Source organism: Anabrus simplex, chromosome 3 (genome assembly GCF_040414725.1).
Source record: "Anabrus simplex isolate iqAnaSimp1 chromosome 3, ASM4041472v1, whole genome shotgun sequence".
NCBI lineage: Eukaryota > Metazoa > Arthropoda > Insecta > Orthoptera > Tettigoniidae > Anabrus > Anabrus simplex.
Genome location: NC_090267.1, coordinates 319086957 through 319097631, shown reverse-complemented (window position 1 = coordinate 319097631; position 10675 = coordinate 319086957). Strand labels below are relative to the sequence as shown.

Sequence of the window (10675 nt, the reverse complement as noted above, 5' to 3'; positions counted from 1 at the left end):
ATATGTTACTATCAAACTATGGCTTCACTATGAGGTAGATGTCGGAATGCCTCTCATCATATAGTGTATGTAATCCTGTAAACTTGACAATAGAACCATCGTCATTAAATTAAGGGGAGCCTGTGTCAAAAAGAATGACTCGACTAAAGACGTTGAATTCGATTTCAACACTCTTCAGTAGTATAAAGTGCGATTGTGCAGTGTTTTATAAAATTGTAAATTGTAGTTCTTTCGTTACAACAAGTTTAATACTCGAAATCTCCTGGGTCCCAATTAGCTGTGTTTACAGACGTTGTACTTATTATACATTATTATAGATGGGAACGGGATTGGGAATAACATGTGTGCGATGTACAGATAAATAAAGCTTCCAAATCGTCAGAGGAGCATGCTGGAAGGTAAGTCAATTATTTGATAACCAAGTCATTACAAAATGTTTACATGGATGAAATTAGAAACAAAACAACATACAATACAAGAATATGGTTAATGACTTTAATGAAGTTTCTGTGAAGTGGACTGATCTATTTTTCGCCTTCCGCACAGTACACTGCCTCATGATTACTGAGTGGAAGTCGAAATAACAGTTATATGGATTATATTTTCAGATAAATATAATATATGTATGTTATGATGACTCGGTATAAACATACAGAGTTTGTTTACTGCGAGACAAACATGGGCTTATATCCCAAGAGAAAAATACACTTACATCACATCAACAAATAAATACACACAGCCATCAGTTGATTGGCATCAGTAAACCACTGTTTCTCCGTAATTTCTGTTCAATATTGAAATAGATCCGTATCTTGTAAGGCGAAACTCAAATAATATGTAGTAATCGGAGATACACTGTTATACTATAAGTTAACTCTTTCACAACATGGCACGAAAGGAAGATTGATTGGCCCATTAGTGCCCAGAATACAGATTTGTGTCCATTTCAAAACTTGTTCGTTATGACATTCAATAGCCGTTATAATCTTTGCAAGTAAAACTACCAATTGAGAATATATTCATGAAGTTGTAAGTATTTGATAATACTTGTGGAATTCAATTCCTTCAAGTGTAACATTATCGAAAGGGAATCCACAGTAAGAATATATGTATCAAAAATTGTGAGTAAATATAGAAGTTACTAAAATAAGGCGACGAGTTCTTAAAATATATTTTTAAAAAGATTTCTAGTGCAAACTAAGATAGCTTGTTCCTTAAATACTTTTATAGTCTGAAAGATATAGAACTTAGAGGAACACAGAGTAATAATCTGCAGGCAACCTATCTGAACATATAAAAAATATTTAAAATAGTACATTAATAATGCAAATATAATAATACCAAAGATTTCTTGGGCACCAATGGGTTAATTTAACTAAATTAAAAGAGAAATAATGTTAATAAGGAAATGAATTCTATGATAATAACAACAGCAATATCACATGAATGATTATGACATTATGGACAACATTTTTATGTTATGGATGGGAACATTATTCTATACACACAATACCCGTTATTTATGCAGTTGTGATATCAGTAAATTATTGTATTTCGGTATCATAAAATATTAAAACCACAGTAATTTTATGAATATATATATATAACTGTATGTGATTTAATACTGTGGTAATAAATATTTTAAAATTGATTATAAACATATTTGTAATGTCCCAAATATTTTAGCACAGTCAATTATACAATTTTAAACAGACGTCAATGACATTTCTGTTGATGCATTAATGATATGACTCTACGTCCTCCTTTGATTAAATAATAAAAAAGAATTATCGCAACCATCTTTGAGTTCACAAAATAGTTTACATATTTATGTCACATTACTCAAGTTACTGCAACATGTATAGTCTTAATTTATCATATATTTTAGCACTGGTATTTCTTGAAGCGTAGACATCACGACTTATTAACCATTCCGATTTCTTTAAGAATTTTAAAGCACACACGTAAGTAACTAGTTTTATTTTGTTGGCCAGTGGCATTGTACTTCCTTTCATCAAACATTTATCTTTGGATTATTATCAATCGTTATGACTGATGTGTAACAGTGCATATATCTTAAAGATTTTCTTCGGAATGATGTATGTAAAAGATAAAACATTATTTCATCTTATTTGACAAACATATAAATTTTCTGAAATATAAATCTTTAGTGAAACAGGTACTGTATAACATATATTTACACACATGTACACGAAGAAAGATTAAAACACAAAACCATGCTTTGATTTCATTGCATGTTTTGAAGAAAATATAACGCATCTCCCTACTGCATGATATCAGAAAATTTGCTGTCCTCTTGACGTAGGGAGAGGTGGTATTTTTCTTCAGTGCAAGTGGTTTGTGTCGGCTTTGGTCACTTCGGAAGTCAAACATTGTGCAGCAGCATCTGAAAGAGTAGAATAGAACATGTTAGAAACATACACGATATCCTTAACTTACTTATAGATTAATATGAGTTAAACTGTTCCAGTAGATTCAAAGTTAATTTGGAAATATTTTGTTAAAAATATTTTGTACCAATTGGTAAAGGTGGTGCAATCCTGTTATTATAGAACGACACAATTACTTTTATTAATATGCTTAACAGTAACACATCTGAAAGAGGTAGTATCAACGAGTGTTAGTTTAAGGGGAAATACAACGAAGTAATCAACCCCTGTTGACCTGTTACCCTTCATAGCAGTGCGTTAAAATGTCCATTTCTGTGTTAAGTTTCAGGGCACCTTAATTTCTATGTGCTAAAAACTAGATCATATCCGCATTAATCTGAATATTTGTTTACCTACTATTATTTTCTCATTTCCGCAGGGTAGCGGTAGCGTCTCTCTCTCTTACCCGGAGGCTCTGGGTTCGATTTCTAACCAGTCCAGCGATTTTCAACTTTGGACTGAGGACTGAAACGGGGTTCATTCAGTACCGTCAGGCCAACATACAGCATGAGAGGCAGTGACCCGGACACGAAAACTAAGCAATACGACTGAGGATGTCACACTGATCAAGTTGCACTCCAGTACCTACAGGCCTTCTGACTGGGCAGTAGCTGTCTTTGCAGACCAAAGCTCTTACAGAGATGAGATGAGATGAAGTGAGGTTAGGTTAGGTTAGGTTAGGTTTTGGTTTTGTTTTGTTCATACGTTACAGTTTTCTAATGTGAGCACCATTCATCACACAGCACACATTCAGCCGGAAGTACAGTTGCTGTCACACAGGGTTTCCCGGATAAAACCTGACAGCTCGCACGCGGCTGAACCAAGGCCGGCTGGCTGGCTTCCCGCACAACCGCGGCCCACCTGACTGTCTGGCTCGCTTCCTGTCTTTCATTTCCCGCGAAGACATATCGTGTCAACAGAAGGAAAATTAGACTAAATTTCGAGAAACTTCAACGTTCGGCACGAAAATCACTATCGAAATTAACACAGCAAGTTGGAGTTGCAGTGACTTCTGCACATAAACCACGCGACCGTTGCTGAGCCCAAATTCTGCAGATTACGAGGTGTCGTGTGTGGTCAGCACGACAAATCCCCTCGGCCATTATTCTTGGCTTTCTAGACCGGAACTTCTGCACATAATGCTACAAAATTATTAAAAATCAAACCTTATAAATCCAGACGTATTCGTAATAAGAATCATTAGAGTGGACGAGTTCAGTCGTGTCAATCAAAACGCGTTTACCCGGTACAACGCCTGGTTAGCTGCGAAATGACATTTCAAGTATTTGATATGAGGTAAGAGTGTAGTTTAGCTCAGTTTATTATACTTATGTGCAGATTTACAGATTTAAGAAGCGAAGACAGAGTATACAGGCCGGCTGATTTGTGCTAATTTGTAAAGAGGGCTGGGTCTGTAATTATTAATTGGTCGAATGGGGACGTCAGTCTTATAAATCTTAGGGAGAGATTTTGCGGTTGGTTCAAATGTGTTGAAGCCGGTCCCAAATGAACAGGGACTTCTATTTGGTTCGACTTAATAACATAGTATTGAAAGGTGGATTCTTCCTTCTATTTAATATTGTATACACTATGGCTCCTCCATATTAACGTTTTAATGCAACACTTCCAGGCACAGGCAGAGATGCTCCCACTCTCCTCTATTTCCACATCCTTCGTAACAGTTAGTCGTCGACATGTGTTATTTCTCAAAATTAACATGATTTTAAAATTTGTGATGTTAGGATAAGAAATTATTGGACTTGTATCATTTCTGTATAACATGATGCGTTTTAGTTTAGAATACCTGCGTAACGGTGTTCATAACTCGAAATTAAAAAAGTGGACTTACACCATTTCTCAAAAAAACCGATTCAAAAGTAATCTTGTAGTCTAGACCGTTACAGCCCTTAAATAAATTAGGCTTTCAAATTCTCGGGAAGCTCTAAATTATGATAAGGACATTCAGGTAAAAATTTGGACAGCATCTCATCATTTCCAAGTTGCTATCCGATTACAAAGAGACGAAGGTAAACCGGAAAACAATATCATCTGAACTATGTACAGAGAAAATTAGTAAGGTACAGGTGGAGTGAGGAACATAGAGACGAATTCAGGGATTATTATAGGGGGAAAACTTCTGAAATTTGAGATTATGATAGAGGATAATAACATAGTTGAAGCAACAAGAATAGTTGAAAGATCAATAGAAGTAGCTGGCAAAAAAAATTGGTTGTGAGAAAGAGAAGGGAAAATAAACAAAGCTTATGGTATAATGATGAGTGTAAAGAAAAGTAAAAATGAAGTGATGAAGGCACGTTTTGCTCTTCATGTAAATTTCATGGTTTTTATTTCACCATACAGTCCTTTCTTGCCTCAAACTTACAATTTCCTTTGTACCAACATCGAAGTCCATTTTCGATTGCACAGTACAATCAAATATTTAAAAGGTGCAACTGTTGTTGTTCTGTACTATTCGACAGTATTTGGCAAACTGGTCCGGCCAGAATAGCGATTCGCAGTAGCGTGTGAAAACTTGCACTGATTCGTGCTCACCACTACTCACGTGGCGATAGTGTGTTGCAGTGGCTTCTACGACAGACACTCGGTCGCCGTCGGAGAAAAGTCGATCCGGCCAATTGTTACGCCTGAAAAGTGACTTACCGTCCGGTGGAAACAGTTACGTGTGAAATTAACCTCAAGCTGGCAGCATAAGAACATATTAAATGTCTGACACTATTTATAAAAATATCAAAAAAGGGTCTGTACAATTTTCGAATTGATATTGTCGAAAATTTCATTACAAAGTACATTTAATAATTTTCCGTTTATATGCTGAGGACAATGTTTCCTTTCTAGAAATAATTTTACTTTTTCTGCTGCATGTGTGTCAGTAAGGAGGATTATGAAATCATTGGTGATTACAGAAGCGAAGATATGTCTATTTATTTCTCATGTATTACACTCTCCAGTTGAATACAGTGCCACAATACGATTAATGCTGGCCAAACCCTTTATAAGTTATTTAATATTTTTAATATTAATGATTTGAAGTTCCCCTAACTACTCCTATGGTCTTCGGAGAAGCCGAACTTCCGGAAATGTTGTCCCGCAAGAGTCCCCTTACGTGCCAATAAGTCGTGTTTCGTTTGTATCTTCAGATAGCAGCATATTGAACCGTAATCGAATTCACTCAACGGGGATGAATAAATAGAGCACTTTACCCCATTAAGTCAGGCTAATAGTTTGTACATTTGATATTACCTTAATCCAGTATCGTTTCATCATTAGCCCACGGATCGGTTACATACCTCCCCCATACAAACACAGAGAAAGCTAAATTAACCCTAGAACTGCCAAACGTCGCGCTTGCGACTCAATAGAGTGTCACTAGAATGCCAACGTCGCACGCGCGACGCATTGTACATGCATTCGCTTAATCACTTATAACATCATTTATCGTTCACTTACGCTATTTTAACAAGTAAGACATTAAAGAGGAAGCTTCAAGTCTTTCATCACACATTCCTCACCAGCCGGAAATTACTCAGTCAAGGTCAGGGTAGGTATAAAATCAGCTACTCTTGCCTCATCCTCCTGTCGTCTCATTTGCTATGTAACTTCGCGCTCGCTCGCTGTTCCTGTTAGTTTCTGTGAATATCTTTCGTTGTCTTTCAACACGTTATTGAGTTTATTTTTAAACTCTTTCTTTTGAAGTGTAAGCTGTCATCATGGTAGATGAGCTACATGATTAAAGTGATATTCGCGAATTTCTTTGAGATGATTGGGATGATTCTTCTTCCAGTGACATATTTCCTTTAGCTGATGATTCTTCTGACAGCAAAGAAGATTATATACCATAATCTAAAGTTGAAAGTGATTCCAATGAAGAGAGCAGGCCTGCCGACGTTTAATTAGCTAATAATGTTTCTGTAACACGAACGTGGTGCAGGTTTTATCCACCCGAACAGGAGTTCGATATTTCTGTGAAGTTCCGCGTAAGAAATCCTGGCATTAGGAACTGTACGCCCCGAAACAGTACATCCATTATGTACTTCTACTTGTTCTTTACGGATTTTATATGGAAGTTCTTGGTGAAAGAGTAGCGAAAAAATGAAGACTAAAAGAGATTCTAAAGAAATGAAGGCATTTTCTCGTATGCGATCCTGTTTTAAATCAATCAATCTATCAATCAATCAATCAGGGTTTGGTGCAACTGTCTCCGAAATGAAAAATTGCACTGCCATTCTAATAAATATGGGATGCACCGTGAATGTTTTCATAAACTGCAGCATTTCGGGACGCCTATGAAGCCTGGCAGGAAAAGAGAACTCTCCGAGAATGACTCCCAGGAGTGCTCCGTGGCTGACGGAACTGTGTGCAGCTCGGAACTTCTTAATTCTTTTGTGGTTTTATTTCAGTGTTTACTTTTGAGAACGAAATATTTTTAAAAACTAGAATAAATTCCCCGTATTTTGTATATAGTGATTTTTTAAAATGAGTGTTTTTTATTACTAACAGCGAACTTGAAGATTTGAAAACAAAAAAAAATTAGTTTTCCAAAATTTTGATCGCCTGATACGCACCAGATAAGTAAGTAAATTATCTATTACTTATATAAGCACGTTAAATAAAGCTTTCCGAGTAATATGGTATGCTACATGTCTAATTTTTCTCTATCTAAGCGTGCATAAATTAGTTAAAAACATAAATGTGTAATCCATGCGAAAATGTCCTGGCATTTAGGGAAAAACACTCGGCACTTCTAGGGTTAATGGCCTTGTAAAAGGCAGACCTCTGGCTATAGCTTATAGTTGTTTCCAGTTGCACAGAAGAATGTGCTCTGCCAAGCATCGTTGGGCAACGTTACACGTAATAATGTCACCCTTGCAGATCGGTACTTAGATGACCGCTCAGATTTTTAGGGACCCAACCATTCGGCTGCCATTCCGCTAGATGATCATGATTGCACCAACAACTTTACTGAGACATGAACAAAAAAAATGCAAACACTGAGCTGTACATCAATTTGTAATATATTTTGTGAAATTGCTAAGGGTAATACGTGATAAGTGAAATTTGTTCGAGTTAGATTGTATATTATCCCAAGTACAAGAGAAATAACAGGATTTCTTCTCATATAAAAAGGTCAAATTTATGCGAGAAGGCGGAAATAGATGATAAGGACCTGTTAAGTGAACAAAAGTCTTGTTGGTTGATTTACAAGCATGAACAAATATTAATAATAATTATTATCGTATGACATTTACAGGCATAATGTGCAAATATATACAATGAACATATAAGTTATTATAGAGAAATAATTAAACTAGAATGTCCAGCTTCGACAACCAGTCCACTGCACTTGGTGTCAATTCATGCAGAACCCGTCAACCGTCCTTAAACGCTGACAGTGAACAGCTCTCAACAACATGAAGCAATGTCTGCCTCTCAGCACTACACTCACACGCAGTACATTCATAATATCCCCACTTGTCATCATATATCGGCACCAGCCGTGGCCTGTTCTGAAACGGTTGAGTTTTGACCACTCATGTCAAGGAAGATATCGAAACCTGGCACTTTCTTCGTTGGGTCTTTAATCAGAAAGTCGTTGGTGGGTGGACATTGTTTCCATCGCTGTCTAGATTCTGCTGTTATACTGAATTTTTCATGGGAGTGTATATATCAGTCCAGAGGGAATTCTGCGAATTTAACCTCGTCACAGGTTGTTCTCGTAAGGCACTGAATAAGAGTGAGTTCCTGTGTGCTAAGATCTTCTTAAGCAACCGTAGTTTCGCTGCTTTTCTCCTCAGACCTGGAGGAGCAATATTTGCTAAAACAGGCAGTCACTGAGTAGCAGTGGACCTCACTATACCAGTAACAACTATCATGGTTCCATTGAGCTGTACGCCAATCTTGCTCGAATATACGCTGTTTTCTCATATAAGAGCGCAGTACTCACCAGCCGTACATGCTAGAGAAAGTTAAGCAGTGCGAAGGGTGTTTGCATCTGCACTTCAATTGCTACCCGCTAGTGTATGCAGCAGATTTACTCTTGTATTCAGCTTTTTTGAAAGATTCAGGCAATGCTGTTTGAACGACAAGGATCGATCCAGTGTGACACCCAGATATTTTCGGAAGAAGATGTGGGAGACTTCTGTTCCGTTAAAAACCACATGTAGCTTACGATGAGCTTCCATGTTATGCAAGTGGAATGCTGTTACTTCCGTTTTACTAGGATTTAGCTGGAGTCTCCATTTGTGGAAATAGTCACACATCGTAGCTAGGTCCTCTGTAAGTACATTCTCACAGTGTGCCAAATCCGTACTCTGAGTAATTAAAGCTAGATCATCTGCATATTGCACCTTCTTTGAAGTTGTCCTTGGCAGGTCACAGATGTGAAGATTAAATAGAATGGGAGATAATACTGACCCTTGACGTAAACCATTATTTAGAGATCTCCACATGCTTCTTTCACCGTTCAGAAATACAGCAAGCGGGCGGTTGGATAACAAGTTGTTTAGTAGGGATGCTAGCTTCTGACAAGGGATGCTTGAACAAACTTGAAGAACAGTCCGTCTTTCCAGACCAAGTCGTAGGCTGATGTAAGGTCGACAAAAGCTGCAGCAGTCTTCAGTCCTTTCTGGAATCCTGTTTCAATCTGTGTTGTCAGTGTTAACACCTGATCACAAAAACTGCGAGTCTTTCTGAAACCCCCTGTTCAACTGGGATGACTCTTCCTATTGCTTTTCAATTGCTTCCTGGATACGGTTAAGTATCATTGAACAAATAATATTGATTCTGGGCAATGATCTGACCATATTGACGTTTCAATAAAATACTAAACTCCAGTGCATTCCTCCATCTCATTGATCTACACATTTTTTTTGAGCTACTGCTTAGGAGCTTGCCATGAACATAAGATTAGCCTTCCAAAGATAATTTATTAACTATATAATTCGACATTTACGTGGCCTTAATCTCCTAAACTGACAAAATGGTAGAAAGTTCCTCCCCTGCATTAAGGAAGACAGCTGTCGATTAGTAGATCGAGGTCCGACGAGGCGATGGCACTTGACTTTATTACGTTTATTATTATAATTCATATTAATGGTATGGCCATTAATGCCTAATAGTTGTTTGCCGCAATTTCAGGTTTTTACGATGGTTTTCTGTCTATCCAAAACTTGCTCTTCAGATCCTAGTATTTCCTGAAGATCCCAAGCAACTTGATCACTACAACACAGTTTGGGTCTACCCAAATGGATTTCTCTATTGAGATGTTAATTTTGGGCTTCCTGTTACACAAATTATGATCAGACCGTCACAAAAGTCTGATTCTGATCATAGCAGTTAAAACTCACTTGTTTAAAATGTTCTGAAATCGTTATTACTGCAAAAAACTCCAAACGTTGTTGTTATTAACTAAATCATGTACTTTCATTTCAGTTCATCCCTGACTCCATTCCCCGAAACGCGACTACGGGGTAGGCATATGTTGTTATTATTATTGTTGTTATTACTATTACCATTAGTATTACCGAGCGGAGTCGCCGTACGTGTTAATGCGCCGCGGCTATGGAGTGAAGCTCTGGATTCGGGAGACCTGTCTGTTCAAACACCATCGTCGGCCGTCCTGAAAATGGTTTTCTGTGGTTTTACATTTTCACTTCTAGGCAGATATTAGTTCTATGTAAATGCAACATGAAATCAAGAACCAAATCCAGTGTTTTATCACGGTGTTTATGCAGAGCAAAAGCGCTTGAACATTTCAATCCACGGGCATTCAACGCTTGTGTTTTCAGATTTTTTCTCTACTACTTTTTCATATAATAAATTACTATTATTTTACAGAATATTTGATTGCAAGTTGGTGAGAGGTTTCCTTGCATCTATGGCCTATAGCTGTTCTCTTCCCAACTTCGATTTTCTGTTCTACTTCATGCAATGTGGACTTAAAGTTGCGCAAGAATATGAGAAGAACTTCTACATAAGGACTCTCGAAGGACTTCAGGTCTTTTAGGCATTTGTCCTAGATGAGGAAAACTATTTCATTGGTTAAACATGTTCCAGGTTCTGCTGTAACCAAGCAACATTTTTAACTTATCAACAAAACACTCGCAGATTTCTTGGGAGTGCATAGTTGTCAGCTCACTAATTTTGTAACTAAATCCATAAATATAGGATGTTTTGGCGTCCCGAGATATATTTCCGAAAAAGAATGG

At 37.2% G+C, this 10675-nt stretch overlaps 1 protein-coding gene across 1 annotated transcript in view; it reads right to left on the bottom strand.

The window, feature by feature from the left end:
• Window positions 1-397: 397 nt before the first annotated feature.
• Oamb (Octopamine receptor in mushroom bodies) overlaps window positions 398-10675 on the bottom strand; it is a 767418-nt gene continuing 757140 nt past the window's right edge. The window contains exon 5 of the mRNA XM_067144416.2: window positions 398-2407. The gene's annotated coding sequence lies outside the window, so the exon portion shown is untranslated. The remainder of the gene's footprint in view (window positions 2408-10675) is intronic.